This window comes from Camelus dromedarius, chromosome 14 (genome assembly GCF_036321535.1).
Source record: "Camelus dromedarius isolate mCamDro1 chromosome 14, mCamDro1.pat, whole genome shotgun sequence".
In the NCBI taxonomy this organism is placed as follows: domain Eukaryota; kingdom Metazoa; phylum Chordata; class Mammalia; order Artiodactyla; family Camelidae; genus Camelus; species Camelus dromedarius.
The window spans coordinates 70163190-70176155 of NC_087449.1; the positions used below are offsets into that span (position 1 = coordinate 70163190).

A 12966-nucleotide genomic window follows, 5' to 3' on the forward strand; every position below is an offset into this window, starting at 1 on the left:
TTCTTTGCAGCTCTTTTTGCCCTTAGGATAGTCTACTATGTATGCACAACCCAATTGTTGAGTATCAAACTCACCTAAAATGATCGTTTTCTGTCTGGTTAAGCCCCCAACCTGGCATATAGTTAGGTGGTTTTTTTGTTTTTGTTGTTGTTGGTTTTTTTTTTTTTTTCATTTTGTTTCCAATTTTGAGGAGGTTTTTTTTTCTGTTTGATTTATTTTTGGTTTTATAATTTTGCAGTTCTATAGCCAAACGTACAAGCACATTTAGAGAAATCTAATTTCTATTCCTCACCCTCCTGCCCCTGGTTGGTAAGCACTTTTATGTTACTTTTTAATGTAAAGAAATTAGCATGTTCTTACTGCTCCCACCCCATCTGATAAAAGAATATACACACCATTCTGCACCTAGGTTTTCCCCCTAGCGGTATGTTCTGGAGATCACGTAGGCGTACCTCTCACAGCTGTTCTGTGTGCAGCTGTGCACGGCCTCCTGGCCAGTTCCTGCTGGTGGACGTTGGGCTCCTCTCCGTCTTTTGGTGCCCTTCTCTTCTTTATGAGAAAGTGCACTAATCACTAACATGGACTGGCCCAGAGAAGCAAAGCTGATAAGGAAGAAGCCCCAGAATTTGGGTAGGGCAGAGAAAGAACAATTTCTCTTAGAAAAACTGTCACAGGCTGACATGGCAACTCAGTTCTGTTCAAGTCCACACCTGGGCACCACAGCCAGCGATGAAGGCAGAGATGCCCCGTGTACCCCGGACAAGCCCCCAGTTCTCCTGGGCACCACGGCCGGTGATGGAGGCAGAGATGCCCTGGTGTCACCCGGACAAGTCCCCAGTTCTCAGGTATGCTGCCCTTGCAGCAACACTTGCGGGCTCTGATGATCGCCACCCCAGGATAAAACGAAAGGACTTCGTGGGCCTCGCTGTGGCATTAAGAGCCAGTGGCCAAAGCCAGTGAGTGGCCGGCAGGGCCGGCGGCCTTGCAGGTGGCATGCAGGCGGGGTGCTGGGAGGAGCGGGGCTCTGCGAGGGCGGGGAGACCGCGACTCACTCTTGCGTCCAGGGCCAGCACTGAGCGCACTGGCTAGAGGGACCTTTCCCTCACGCCCTCACATCCCCGCCGCAAACACACCCCAGGGGCCAGGAGACTGGAGAGGGAGCATGATGAGAGAATAGGCGGAGGTGTGACGGGCCACGCGGGGCCTCGGGCAGGGGGCTGGGGGCTGGGGGAGGCGTGCAGCAAGCTCAGTTCAGCTCCAGCCCAGCTTGGCATATGGCGTCAGAGCTCTCATCTTAAAAAGGGATGAGAGACGTCGCGATTTCACGTGCACGCTCCTGTTTTTAAAATTGGCAACTAACCCGAACTTCAACCTTCTTGGGCCAAACCACGGGAGGCAGCCTGGCGGGGCGTCCGGGCCACCGAGCAGCGCTGATCTCCTCCGCCCCGCCCGGTGGCCCAGGTGCCCCAGGTACCCCCGCGCCCCTCGGCTCGCAGCCTGGGCCTCGGCCAGCGCGCGGGTCCAGGTCGACGGCCCCTGACACAGCGCGCCCCCCTCCCGCGCTCCCGGCGCACCTGCCGCCTCGGCCACACTGCGCCTGCGCGGCGGGGACGCCGGACCGAGCCATCGCCAGGGCGGGGGAGCGCGGACACCCCCGCCGCGGTGGGGCCGTCCGTTGCCATGGCGCCGCCCTCTCCCAACCGCGCCGCTCGCTGCCCGCTCGGCTCGGCTCGGCTCGGACCGGACCGCGGCGCGTTCGCTGAGAGGTGGGTCCGTTGGCCCGGAGCCCGGGGCTGGGCTCGGGGGCTTTGGCCGCCCCCAGGCGCGAGTCAACCGCTCATCGTGCGAGTTCTGCCCGAGAAGTAACCGCTAGTGCGGCGCGGCCGCGGCTGGTTTCAGGGACCCCCGGGCGCGGGGCAGCCGGGTTGGGGCCCTGCCCCCGGCCCTGCGCGGACGACGCGGTGTGGTCAGAGCGCGTGTGGGAAACCTTGGAGCAGAGCTCAGGGTAGGCCCGGCTGGTGCGAAAAGGGACCCCGAGGGTCCGGGCGGAGCAAAGCAGGGGCGCAATTCCTAATTCCGAAGTCGTCGGCATTTGGCTTTTCGTGGTGCATCTGTTTCTGGAGACCTCTATTTTCCTGTTTTCCATAAACTTATACCCCTTTTATCTGCTCGCGTTTCTGTATCTAGCACTTTCCTTGAGCATCTGCTCTGCGCCAAGTACCGAACTAGGCGACGAGCCGGCCTGCGCTGGTACCCACAGTTCAGAGCATCCCCTGGTAGACGTTCTCTGCAGTCAGATGCCGTGTAAACCCACAGGTACAGCTGAAGGGCTGGTTATAAAGCCAGCGTCGGTAGTCACACCCCAGTCCGGAAACAGAACCTTGTCAGCACCCGGAAAGTCAGCCCAGCCCACACAGACCCCTCCCCGTGACCAAAGGCTAACTTTTGTGATTCTAATTTCCTTGGTTCTCTTTAGTTTTACCACTTTGAAACAATATGCTTCATCTGGTTTTAACCCTTATGTAGGAATAATACTATGTTCTTTTTTTAATTTTTGAAATAATCCCAAATTTACATAAAAATTGCAAGTTCAGCATAAAAAACTTCTGGAGCATTTGAGAATAGGTTACCTACGTGGTGGCCTGTCACCTCCAAATACTTCCGAGTGTGCTCCCCACACCCGGGCCGTTCTCCAGCAGCACCACAGCACGGCCGTCAGCATCAGGACAGTAACACAGATGGGCCTCGAGGTCTAAGGCTCAGGCTCCATGCAGCCTGTTTGGCCAGGTGACCCCACAAAGGCAGAGAAACAAAATGACCCAGGCTGGGGTCCCACACTGCACTGAGTTGTCGTATTTCTTTAGTCTCCCTCGGTCCAGAACATTCCTCAGGCTTTCCTGGCCTTTGTGACCCGCTCACCTTTGAAAGTCACAGGCCAGTTACTTTGCAGGGAGCCCCATCCGTTTGGGTGTGTCTGGTGTCTCCTCATGACCAGGTTACTACATCTTTGTCAGGAAAGTCCCAGGAGTGACGCTGTGTGTCACTCGGCTCCTCACATCCTCCAGGTGGCTCACAGTGGCCCTTCTCACCCATTACCAACGATACTTGCTTTGATCACGTGATCACAGTGGTGTCTGCCGGCGTCTCCACGGGGAAGTCAAGTTTCCCTTTGTGGCTGACAAGGGTTTGGTTGGGAGGTGCTTTGAAGCTGTGCAGCTCTGTCGTCCCTCCCAGGCTTGAGCTGCTGGCCTCGCCGTGGACACCACCCCACGCTGCCTGGGCCCCGATGCCCGACGTGGGACTGCCTCCCTCCTACTCGGGCTCGGACATCCCGTCTGGGCCACGGCGTGAACCCGGGTTCCCCTGCCCTCCTAGGGCGGAAAGGGGAAGAAGAGCTGTGTGCGTGCGTCCATCTCCCCCCCCCCCCCCCCCGCGGCTGTGTTTGCGCCACTCCCCTGGCTGCCCAGAGCAGGAGTGGCTCATTGGTCCGCGTCAGCGCTCAGAGCCTGCAGCCAGAGTCACGGCCTCCTGCTGCGGAGGCCGAGGGCTGATCCCTGACTTTCTGCTGTTATGAGCAGTGCTCTGTGAGGTCTTCTTTTTCTGGGATTGGGGGAGGTCATTAGGTTTCTTTATTTATTTACTATTTATTTTAATGGAGGTGCTGGGCGTTGAACCCAGGCCTCGTGTATGCTCGGCACGTGCCTGCCCTGAGCTACACCCTTCCCCTCAGTCAGATCCCCTTGCAGCTCCTGGTGTTTGTGTGTTAGGAGCTCAGTTGTGTCTCCTCAAAAAAAAGGGTACATTGAAGTCCTAGCCCCCAGCATGGCAGAACGTGACCTCATCTGGAAGCTGGGTCACTGGAGATGCAGTTAGTTAAGAAGACGTCGCACGGAGGGTAGTGGGCCCCGATCCAGCACACAGGGGTCTTTATATGGGTGGGGGGGGATTTGGACACAGACACAGAGAGGATGTCACATGGACTAGAGTCGTGCTGCCATGAGCCAGGGAACCACCAGGGCTGGGGAGAGGCCCGGGGCAGCGTCTTCCCTCCCCCAGGTGGAGCTGGACCTCGGCTGCAGGTCGCTGGCCTGCCGGGCGCAGAGGCGGCACGTTGCGTGGTTCGGAGACCCTGTTTGTGATGCACGGTTCCGGTGGTGCCAGGACTCGTGTCCAGCACCTGAGGGTTCCTGTCGGGTAAACACCTAGGGGAGCAGCTGCAGAGTCAGAGGGTGCGGTAGACGGAACCGCAGCCCCAGGGACGTCTGTGTCCTGACACCTGGGACACACCTGTGAGTGTGGGTTCCAGGCAGCGGGGGATGTAGGTGCTCAACCAGCCGACTCTAAGACGGGGAGGGTCCCCTGGGTTCTCCGGGCCCAGTGCAGCCGCGGAAGAGGGAGGCACCAGGAAGGCCCCGGACGTGCCTGGCTGTGAAGTTGGCAGGATGGGGCCTCTGGAACCTGGAAACGGCAGGAAAACAGATTCCCCCCCCCCCCCAGAGGCCCCAGAGAGGGGCACAGCCCTGCTGACCCCCAGCAAGACTCACTTCAGACCTCTGACCTCCAGAATTGTGAGACAGTAACCTTGCACGAAGTCACCGAGTCCTGGTAATTCCTGCGGCAGCAGCAGGATGCTGGTCCGGGGCGCGTGCGGCTCTGACTTTGCTAGGAGATGCCAAACCCTCTTCACAACCCTGCCCCGGTCTCCTCTCCTGCCCTTGGTGTGTGGCCGGCCGACTCTGCTGCATCATGGCCCGCCTGCACTCGGGGGGTCAGACTTGTGTCACCGTGCGACGCCTGAGTGATACCGGTTTATTGTGGCGGACATGCATTTCCCTAATTACAAATGAGGCTGGGCAACTTTTTTGGGTTTATTACCAAGAGATAGTTCACCATGCAACCAGGACCCTGTTAAAAGTTAAAGGGAACACTGTTGATAACGCCAGGAAAACAGGCCCGAGTCAGGGCGTGCTGACAGGGGACGTGTGGCGGCCCTGCTCACTGGACACGGACCGTCCTTGACGGTGACCAGCCAGCTCGAGTCCCACCAGGTGGCTGTCGGGCTGTCCATCTTCTTTATTGGTTTGTGGGCATTCCTTATGTGTCTGGAAGGTGATCTTAGGAAATTTGGGAAACATTTTGGGAAATGCGTTACATTTATCTTCTAATTTGTAGCTTTTCTTTAACTCTCCTTAGGGTTCCCCTGAATGACAGTTTTCGGTTTAAATGTATGTGACTGCCAGCTTCTCCGCTTGGGGCTTCATGGTCTTGGTGTCTCATTTCAGAAACCCTGACGTCATGGTGCCCCCTTCTCTGCAGTAGAGTTTTGTCCTCACTTGTGAGTCTTTTGTCCTCGTGGGACTGACTTCCTGGGCGGGTGCCCCACCTCTTGGCATGATGATGGAGATGTGTGTTCCTTGCCCAGTGCTGGCACACGTGCACACGCACACACACATGCACACACACACACGCACAGCCCTGTCAGATTTTGGTGGGGGCTTTAGTGAATCTTTGGAGCAATTTGGAGAGAAGTGGCATCTTGGCAACATGGAGTCTCCAGTACTTAAACATGCACCTCTCCATTTATTTACTTATATTGGCTTTATTCCTTTTTTGGACTTTTATTATGGACAATTTCAAACTCACGAAAGTAGGGAAATGGTCAGACGGACGCACAGGCACCCGCCACCCCCTCGCTATCTCCTTCTAGTTCTCGGCTGATGCGTTTTGGAGAAAACCCAGGTGTCACATTTCACCTGTGAACACTGTAGTGTACAGTTCTAACAAGTAGCGCCTTGTTTTCAGCAGAACCACGAAACTGCCAGCAACCCCAACAAAATTAACATTAATTTTGTAATAAAACCTAACACCAGGTGGTGTTCACTTTCCCATATTATCTCAAAAGTGCCTTTTACAGTCTCTTGCGTGACCCCGGATCCAGACAAGGACCTCCCCTCCTCTTCCTCGCACGTGGTTGACTTGTCTCTTAAGGCTTTAAAATTTAAGACTGTCCTTCCCCCTCCCTTTTTCCCCAGTGACATCCAGTGGTTGAAGAACCTGGTTCATCTCCTGCGTTTCCTTTTTATTTAGGTCCCGTGTGCTGTCACCGAGCAGGGCTCCCGCAATCTCCCGTCAGGCAGGGGTCCCGTAGGTGCTTTGCTGTGTGCATTCCCCGGGACCTCCGACTCGCTGAGGTAATTGTAAGAGATAAGTTTTCCAAATCTTATCGTCTCATGTTTGTCCTGATAAATGAGAGAATCACTGATTTTCACTATTGAATTTATATGTAGTAATATTACTAAATTGTCTCAATAATAGTAACAATTTACCTTCTAATCTGTATTCTCTGCATGTGCAGTCATGTTAATATGAAAATGACGACTGTCTTCCCCTTCCATCCTCACGTCTTTTCTTTCATTTTTCTTGTTTTTTTTCTTTTTTTAATATTCTTTTTTTAGTTGAGGTACAGTCAATTACAATATGTCAACTTCTGCTGCACAGCACACTGTCCCGGTCATGATACACAAACATAAATTCATTTTCACGTTCTTTTTCATTAAAGGTTATTGCAAGATATTGAATATGGTTCCCTGTGCTCTACAGAAGAAATTTGGTTTTTTCTCTATTTTTGTATGTAGTGGTTAATATTTGCAAATCGCGAACTCCCAGTTTTATCCCTTCCCACTCCCTTTGCCCACTGGTAACCATAAGATGGTGAACTCTGCCAGCAAGTCTGTTCCTGTTTGTAGATGAGTTCGCAGTGTCCTCTCTGCCTTCCTGGTTGTTCTGGTCGGGCGACCCCGGGGACGCGGAGTGGCGGTGGCTTCAGACAGCACCCCTGTTTTTTTCTCCCTCTTAAAGGCAACCCCTCCAGTGTTTACGACTGAGCGCGACGTGCCAGAGGACTGCGGTGGCGTGCGGCCTCTGCCCTCTGCGGCTGGGGGAGGCCGTGGCCCTGGGATCGTGGTGCCCGAGTCCGCTCGGACTCCCAACAGCCTGACCTGCGGAGAGGAGAGGTGGGCTGAGGGCGGGCAAAGTGACCCGGGCGCCCCTTTGGAAGATAAGCCCGGACAGTTTGCAGGTGTCCGGCAGTGTCCACCCTAGACCTGCGCCCTCAAACCAGCAGAGGAACGGAGCATTCTGTTGCCCGGGGGCCCACATCTCCAGGGGATTCCAGGAGGCGCTGGCGCGTGGGCAGGTCTATCAGGACAGCGGAGTCTCTACCTGCTGAGAGGCCCAGACACCCTTCCAGGTGCCCTGTGAGTTGGAAACTTGTCATAATAACACGGGAGACCTTACCTGGCCTGTTGGAACATTCTGAAGCAAACTGGACTTTCTAGCAGTGAGTGGAAAGCAGCTGCCCTGAGAACCTGGGTGTCTCCTCGATCCACGTCAGTGTCTGGTGTACTCAGGAATTACGTAAAGGTGGTCATACGCCGGAAACAACCTCACTTCTAGTGCAAGTCTGCCGAGTCTTTGCAAAGCGCAGGCAGGATGCTGAACTTCAGCAGCGCCTGTCCTGCGTCAGCTGGGCTGAGGGGGCCACTCCCTGCGGCCTGCTCCCTTGTGAGCGGAGCCGGCCTCCGGCGCGAGGGGGCGTCCCGTCCGCGTGCCGCCGGGCTGGCCGCCGCGCTTCACCTCGGGTTTCGTGTCTGTGCTGAGGGTGAGGCTGGGCTGGAGCTCCCTTTGTCTGTTTTCGCCATCAGGCTCTGGTAACAGACGCCACCGAGCCCACAATCTGCGCCGGGGAGTGGACCTTCGGTGTCTCCCCCTGGAAGGATGTGTGTGAAAGGGGGCCTCGGAGCCTAGAGTTTCTGGGTGGGAACGTATTTGACCGTTGAATGGATTTCCTTTGTGCCTATGGGAATTTTCAAGTTTTCTATTTTTTGTTCTTTGCAGTTTTTTTGAGGTGGGAGATAGTTAGGGTGATTTATTTTACTGGACGTGCCGGGGGTTGAACTCAGGACCTTGTGCGTGCTGAGCGTGTGCTCTGCTGCCGAGCTGCACCCTCCCCATTACTGTTTGTTCTAGAAGCAGCTTTGGTTATAATATTTTTCTAATGATTTGTCCATTGTCTAGACTTCTGAATGCATTGCTGTAAGGCTGCTCGCACATCTTCGAAACACCTGGCATCTGCAGTGTCCGCAGTTACAGGCCCTTTGCTCCGACGGGGTGATCGGCTCCTTCTCTTTTCGTTTACCAGCTTCATTAGAGGTTCGTTGATTGTATAAATCTTTTAAAAGGACAGACTGTTGGCTTTGAGGAACACCTCTGTCACGTGTTTGCTCTTTGCATTAATTTCTAATCTAATTTTCTTCCGTCTACTACCTTTGGGTTTATACTGGAGCTCTTTTCACAGCTCCTTGAATTGGGTGCTCAGCACCTTAGGTTCTAGTCTGTCTCCTCCTTTAGGTTCACAGGTTTGCTCTGTGCTAACTTGGCTGCACTCAGTTTGTTACATGATGTTTTCAGTGTAACTCAGTTCAAAACATTTTCTAATTTCCACTATGATTTTTCCTTTGATCCATATAGGTTGCTTAGAAGTGAGTTCTTTACAAAAATAAGATGAACTTGTAGTTCTCTATTTTCCCTTCCGGTTCTGTTGAGGTAGCATTGCCGTACAGCACCGTACAGCCTTAAGGTGCACAGCGCGATGATCTGACCTACGAACATCAGGAAACGATCACTATAAATTTAACGAACATTCAGCATCTCATACGGACACAAAATTAAAGGAACAGGAAACACTGGTTCTTGTGATGAGAACTCTTAGGATCTACTCTTAATGGCTTCCGTCTACAGCTCAGAGCAGGATTAGCCACGTTCCCCACGTTGTGGCAGCTGGGAGCCTGTGCCTTCTGACTGCCTTTATCCAACTCCCCCCCCATAACCCCAGTGTGACCTCTTTCTGTGAACTTGTTTGTGGAGTGTGACTGACTTGAAGTCCCAGGTTAGCTCCTGTTGTACAACGGAGTAATTCCACACTTCTGTGCATTTCAAAGTGACCACCACGGAGAGTCCGGTTAGGACACAGCACCGCACAGGGAGATCACGGAGCCACTGCACGTCTCGGGCCGGGGCCTCGTTTACTCTGCACCTGGAGGTTTGCACCTGTCAGTGCCTCTCACCCTCTGCTTTGCTCCCCCGACCCCAGGCAGCCACGTGTTTGTTCTCTGCATCTATGACTCTGTTTCTGTTTTATTTTGTTTGCTCATTTGTTTTGTTTTTTCGATTCTACATAGAAGAGAAATCACATAGCATTTCTCTGTCTGACTTACTTTACTTAGCATGAGACCCTCTAGGTCCATCCATATTTTTGCCAGTGACGAGATTTCATTCTTTTTTATGGCTGAGTAGTATTCCATTATGTGTACACTGCATCTTCTTTATCCAGTCGTCTGTTGATGGGCACTTAGGTTGCTTCCATATCTTAACTGTTGTGAATAATGCTGCAGTGAACGTAGGGGTACAAATATCTTTTCAAATGGTTTTGCATTTTCTTTGGATATATGCCCAGGAGTGGAATTGCTGGATCATATGATAGTCCTCTTTTTACTTTTTTGAGGAACCTCCGTACTATTTTCCACAGCGGCTGCACCCGTTCACATCCCCACCAGCAGTGCCCGAGGGCTCCCTTCCTTCCACATCCTCACCAGCGTTTATCTGTGGCCTTTTTGGTGATGGCCGTTCTGACAGGTGTGAGGTGGTGTTTCCTTGTGGCTTTGACTTGCATTTCTCTGACCAGGGATGTTGAGCATCTTTCCACGTGCCTGCTGGCTGTCTGTGTGTCTTCTTTGGAAAATATCTGTTCAGACCCTCTGCCCACTTTTTAACTGGGTTGTTCAGGTTTTGAATATTGAGCTGTAAGAGTTCTATGTATCTGGGGTATTAACCCCTCATCGGATGTACTGTTTGCAAATACCTTCTCGCATTCAGTCGGCGGCCTGTTCGTTTTGTTGTTTCCTTCTCTGCGCCCAAGCGTTTCAGTTTGATGTCGGCCCATTTATTTGTTTTTGCTTTTGTTTCCCTTGCTTTTGGAGACGAATCAAAAAAATATTACCGAGACATGTCAAAGAGTTTACTACCTCTGTTTCCTTCGAGAAGTTCTATCATTTCAGGTCTTACGTTTAAGTCTTTAACTTACTTTGAGTTTGTCTTAGGGCATGCTGTAAGAGAGTAGTCCAGTCTGACTCTTCTGCAGGTAAGCTGTCCAGCTTTCCCAACGCCCAGCGCTCACTGCACAGGCTGCCTTTTCCCTGCCGTACTTCCTGCCTCCTTTATTTCGGGTTATAACCCACACACGTGTAGGTTTATTTCCGGGCTCTCTATTCTGTTGCATGGCTGTGTGTCTCGCTTTGGTTGATTTACAGATATTGAAACATCCTTGGATGGCTGGGGTAAACCCCCCTGGATCACGGTGTATGAGCCTTTCAATGTGCTGTTGGGTTCAGTTTGCTGATATTTTGTTGAGGATTTCTGCATCTCTGTCCGTCAGCAATACTGGTGTGTCATTTTCTTTTTTGTCATGTCTCAGTCTGGCTTTGGTATCGGTGGTGCTGACCTCGTGGGATGGGTTTGGAAGTGCTCCTTGCTCTGCAAGTTTTGGGGATAGCTTGAGAAGGGTAGGTGCAAAGTCCTCTCTAAATGTTTGGCAGAAGTCACCTCTCAAGCCGTCTGGCCCTGGACTTCTGTTTATTGGTAGGTTTTTTAAATTAATTGTCTCAGTTAATCTCTTAGGGTCCTTTGTGCTTCTGTGGTGTCAGCTGTAACTTATTTTCGCATCTGCTTTTCTAGATTTGGGCCGTCTTCTCCTTTTCTTGGTGAGTCTGGCCAAAGGCCCATCGATTTTGCTTCTCTCTTCAAAGAGCCTGCTCTTAGTTTCGTTGACCTTTTCTGCTCTTTTCGGCCTCTGTTTCATTTGTTTCTGCTCTGATCTTTATGATCTCTTTCCTTCCGCTCGCTGTGGGTTTTGTTTGCTCTTCTCTCTCTCTCGCTTTAGGTGTGAGGTCAGGGTGTGTGTCCGAGACGTTTCCTCAGGCAGGGCTGTGTCGCCATAATCATCCCTTTTAGAACTGCTTTGCTGCGTCCCAGAGACGGTGGATCATTTGCTTTTCATTTCCATTTATCTCCAGGTATTTTTAAAATTTTTCTTGGACTTCTTCAGTGATTCATTGGTTGTTTAGTAGCATATTTTGCAGTTACTTTTCCTTGTAGTTAATTTCTAGTCTCATAGCACTGTGGTCACAAAAGGTACCTGATATGATTTCAACTTCCTTAAATTTACTGAGACTCGGTTTGTGGCCTAGAATGTGGTCTGTCCTGGACACTGTTGCATGTGCACTGGAAGAGGATGTGTATTGTGCTGGGTTTGGACGAAATGCTCTGTATGGATCTACTAAGTTCCCTTGGTCCAGCGTGCTTCCTTGCTGCTTTTCTGTCTGGGTGGTCTGTCCACTGACTTGCGTGGGGGCTGAGGTCCCGCTGCGAGCGCTGCTGCCCGTGTCCCCTTTACGTCTGGGATGCTGGCTCATGCTCTGGGTGCTCCTATGCCGGGCCTGTGCGTTTACAACTGTTATATCTTCTTCTTGGATTGATTACATGATGTTCTTTTTTATCTCCTGTCACAGTCTTTGTTTTAAAGTCCATTTTGTCCGATGTAAGCATTGCTACCCCAGCTTCTTTTGATCTCCGTGTGCGCGGAGCACCTTTTTGCATCCCCTCACTTGCAGTCTGTGTCTGTCTTCAGATCTAGTGCGAGTCTCTCGCAGGCAGCACACGTTCAGGCCTTGCTTTTGGAGCCACTTGGACCCTGTGTGTTTTGACTGGAGCATTCAGTCCGTTTGCTTTTAAAGTAATTATTCACAGATATGTGCTTTTGCCGTGTTAATTGTCTGGCGGCTGCTTCGTCGTTCCTTTTCTGCTCCTTTCTTCCTCTGCTCTCTCCGCTTGTGATCTGAGGACTGTCTCTAGGGTTGCGATTGGACTCCTTGTTCTTTTGTGTGTGTGCCTATTACGGAGGTTTGGTTTGTGGTTACTGTGAGGTTTACGTACGGCCGTGGATGTATCTGTGCCGATCTCCTATGCCCACTCTCATTTCAGCCACCCTGCATTTTTGCCCCCCAACACCACGTTTTCTGGTTCTGAACCCTCGTTTCACTTCTGTCTTGTGCGTCCCGCACTGCTTCCCACGGAGACGGGTGGCCGCGCCGCCTCGCCTTGGAGCCGCCGCGCTGGCTTCAGGGGCGGCTGACCTGCTGCCTGTACTGTGTGTTTGCCTTTAGCAGTGGGGTTTTTCCTTTTGTAGTTTTCATGTTTCTGGTTTTGGCCTTTTCTTTTTTGTTTAGAGAAGTCCCTTTAACGTTTCTGCGAAGCTGGTTTGGCAGTGCTTAACTCTCAGCATTTGCTTTTGCTTTCTCCGTCGAATCAGAGCAGAAGCCTTGCCAGACGGGGTGTCCTGGTCGCAGGCGTCCCGGTCGCAGGCGTCCCCTGTCTCAGTTTAAAGGTAGCGTGCCCCTCCCTTTGGCCGACAGTGTTGTGGGAGTTCCTTTGTGCGTGACTTCTTTCCTTCCCGTTGCTCCTTTTAATATTCTCTCTTTGCTTTAATTTTTGCCGTTTCAATTACGGTGTGTCGTGGTGTGGTTCTCTTTGGGTTCATCCTATTTGGGACTCATGTGATTCCGGGACCTGGATGTCCGTTTCCTCCCCCAGGTTAGGGAGTTTTTCAACTTTTATGTCTTCAGGGATGTTCCTTGCCCCTCTCTCCTCTCCTTCTGGGACCCCATAATGCGAATGTTAGTGTGCTGGGTGTTGTCACAGAGGCCTCTTAAACTGTCCTCATTTCTTTTTATTCTTCTTTCTGTTCACTCTCACTGACGTCCACTCCTCTGTCTCCTGGTTCGCCGGCCCATTCCATTGTGTCACAAATCTGCTGGTGATTCCTTCTTGCGTGTTTTTTAATTTCAGTTCCTC

At 52.1% G+C, this 12966-nt stretch overlaps 1 protein-coding gene across 1 annotated transcript in view; it reads left to right on the forward strand.

Annotated features, from left to right (window-relative positions):
• The first annotated feature begins 1698 nt into the window (after window positions 1-1698).
• CFAP74 (cilia and flagella associated protein 74) overlaps window positions 1699-12966 on the forward strand; it is a 64735-nt gene continuing 53467 nt past the window's right edge. Inside the window, exons 1-2 of the mRNA XM_031463836.2 lie at window positions 1699-1766; window positions 6088-6191. The gene's annotated coding sequence lies outside the window, so the exon portion shown is untranslated. The remainder of the gene's footprint in view (window positions 1767-6087; window positions 6192-12966) is intronic.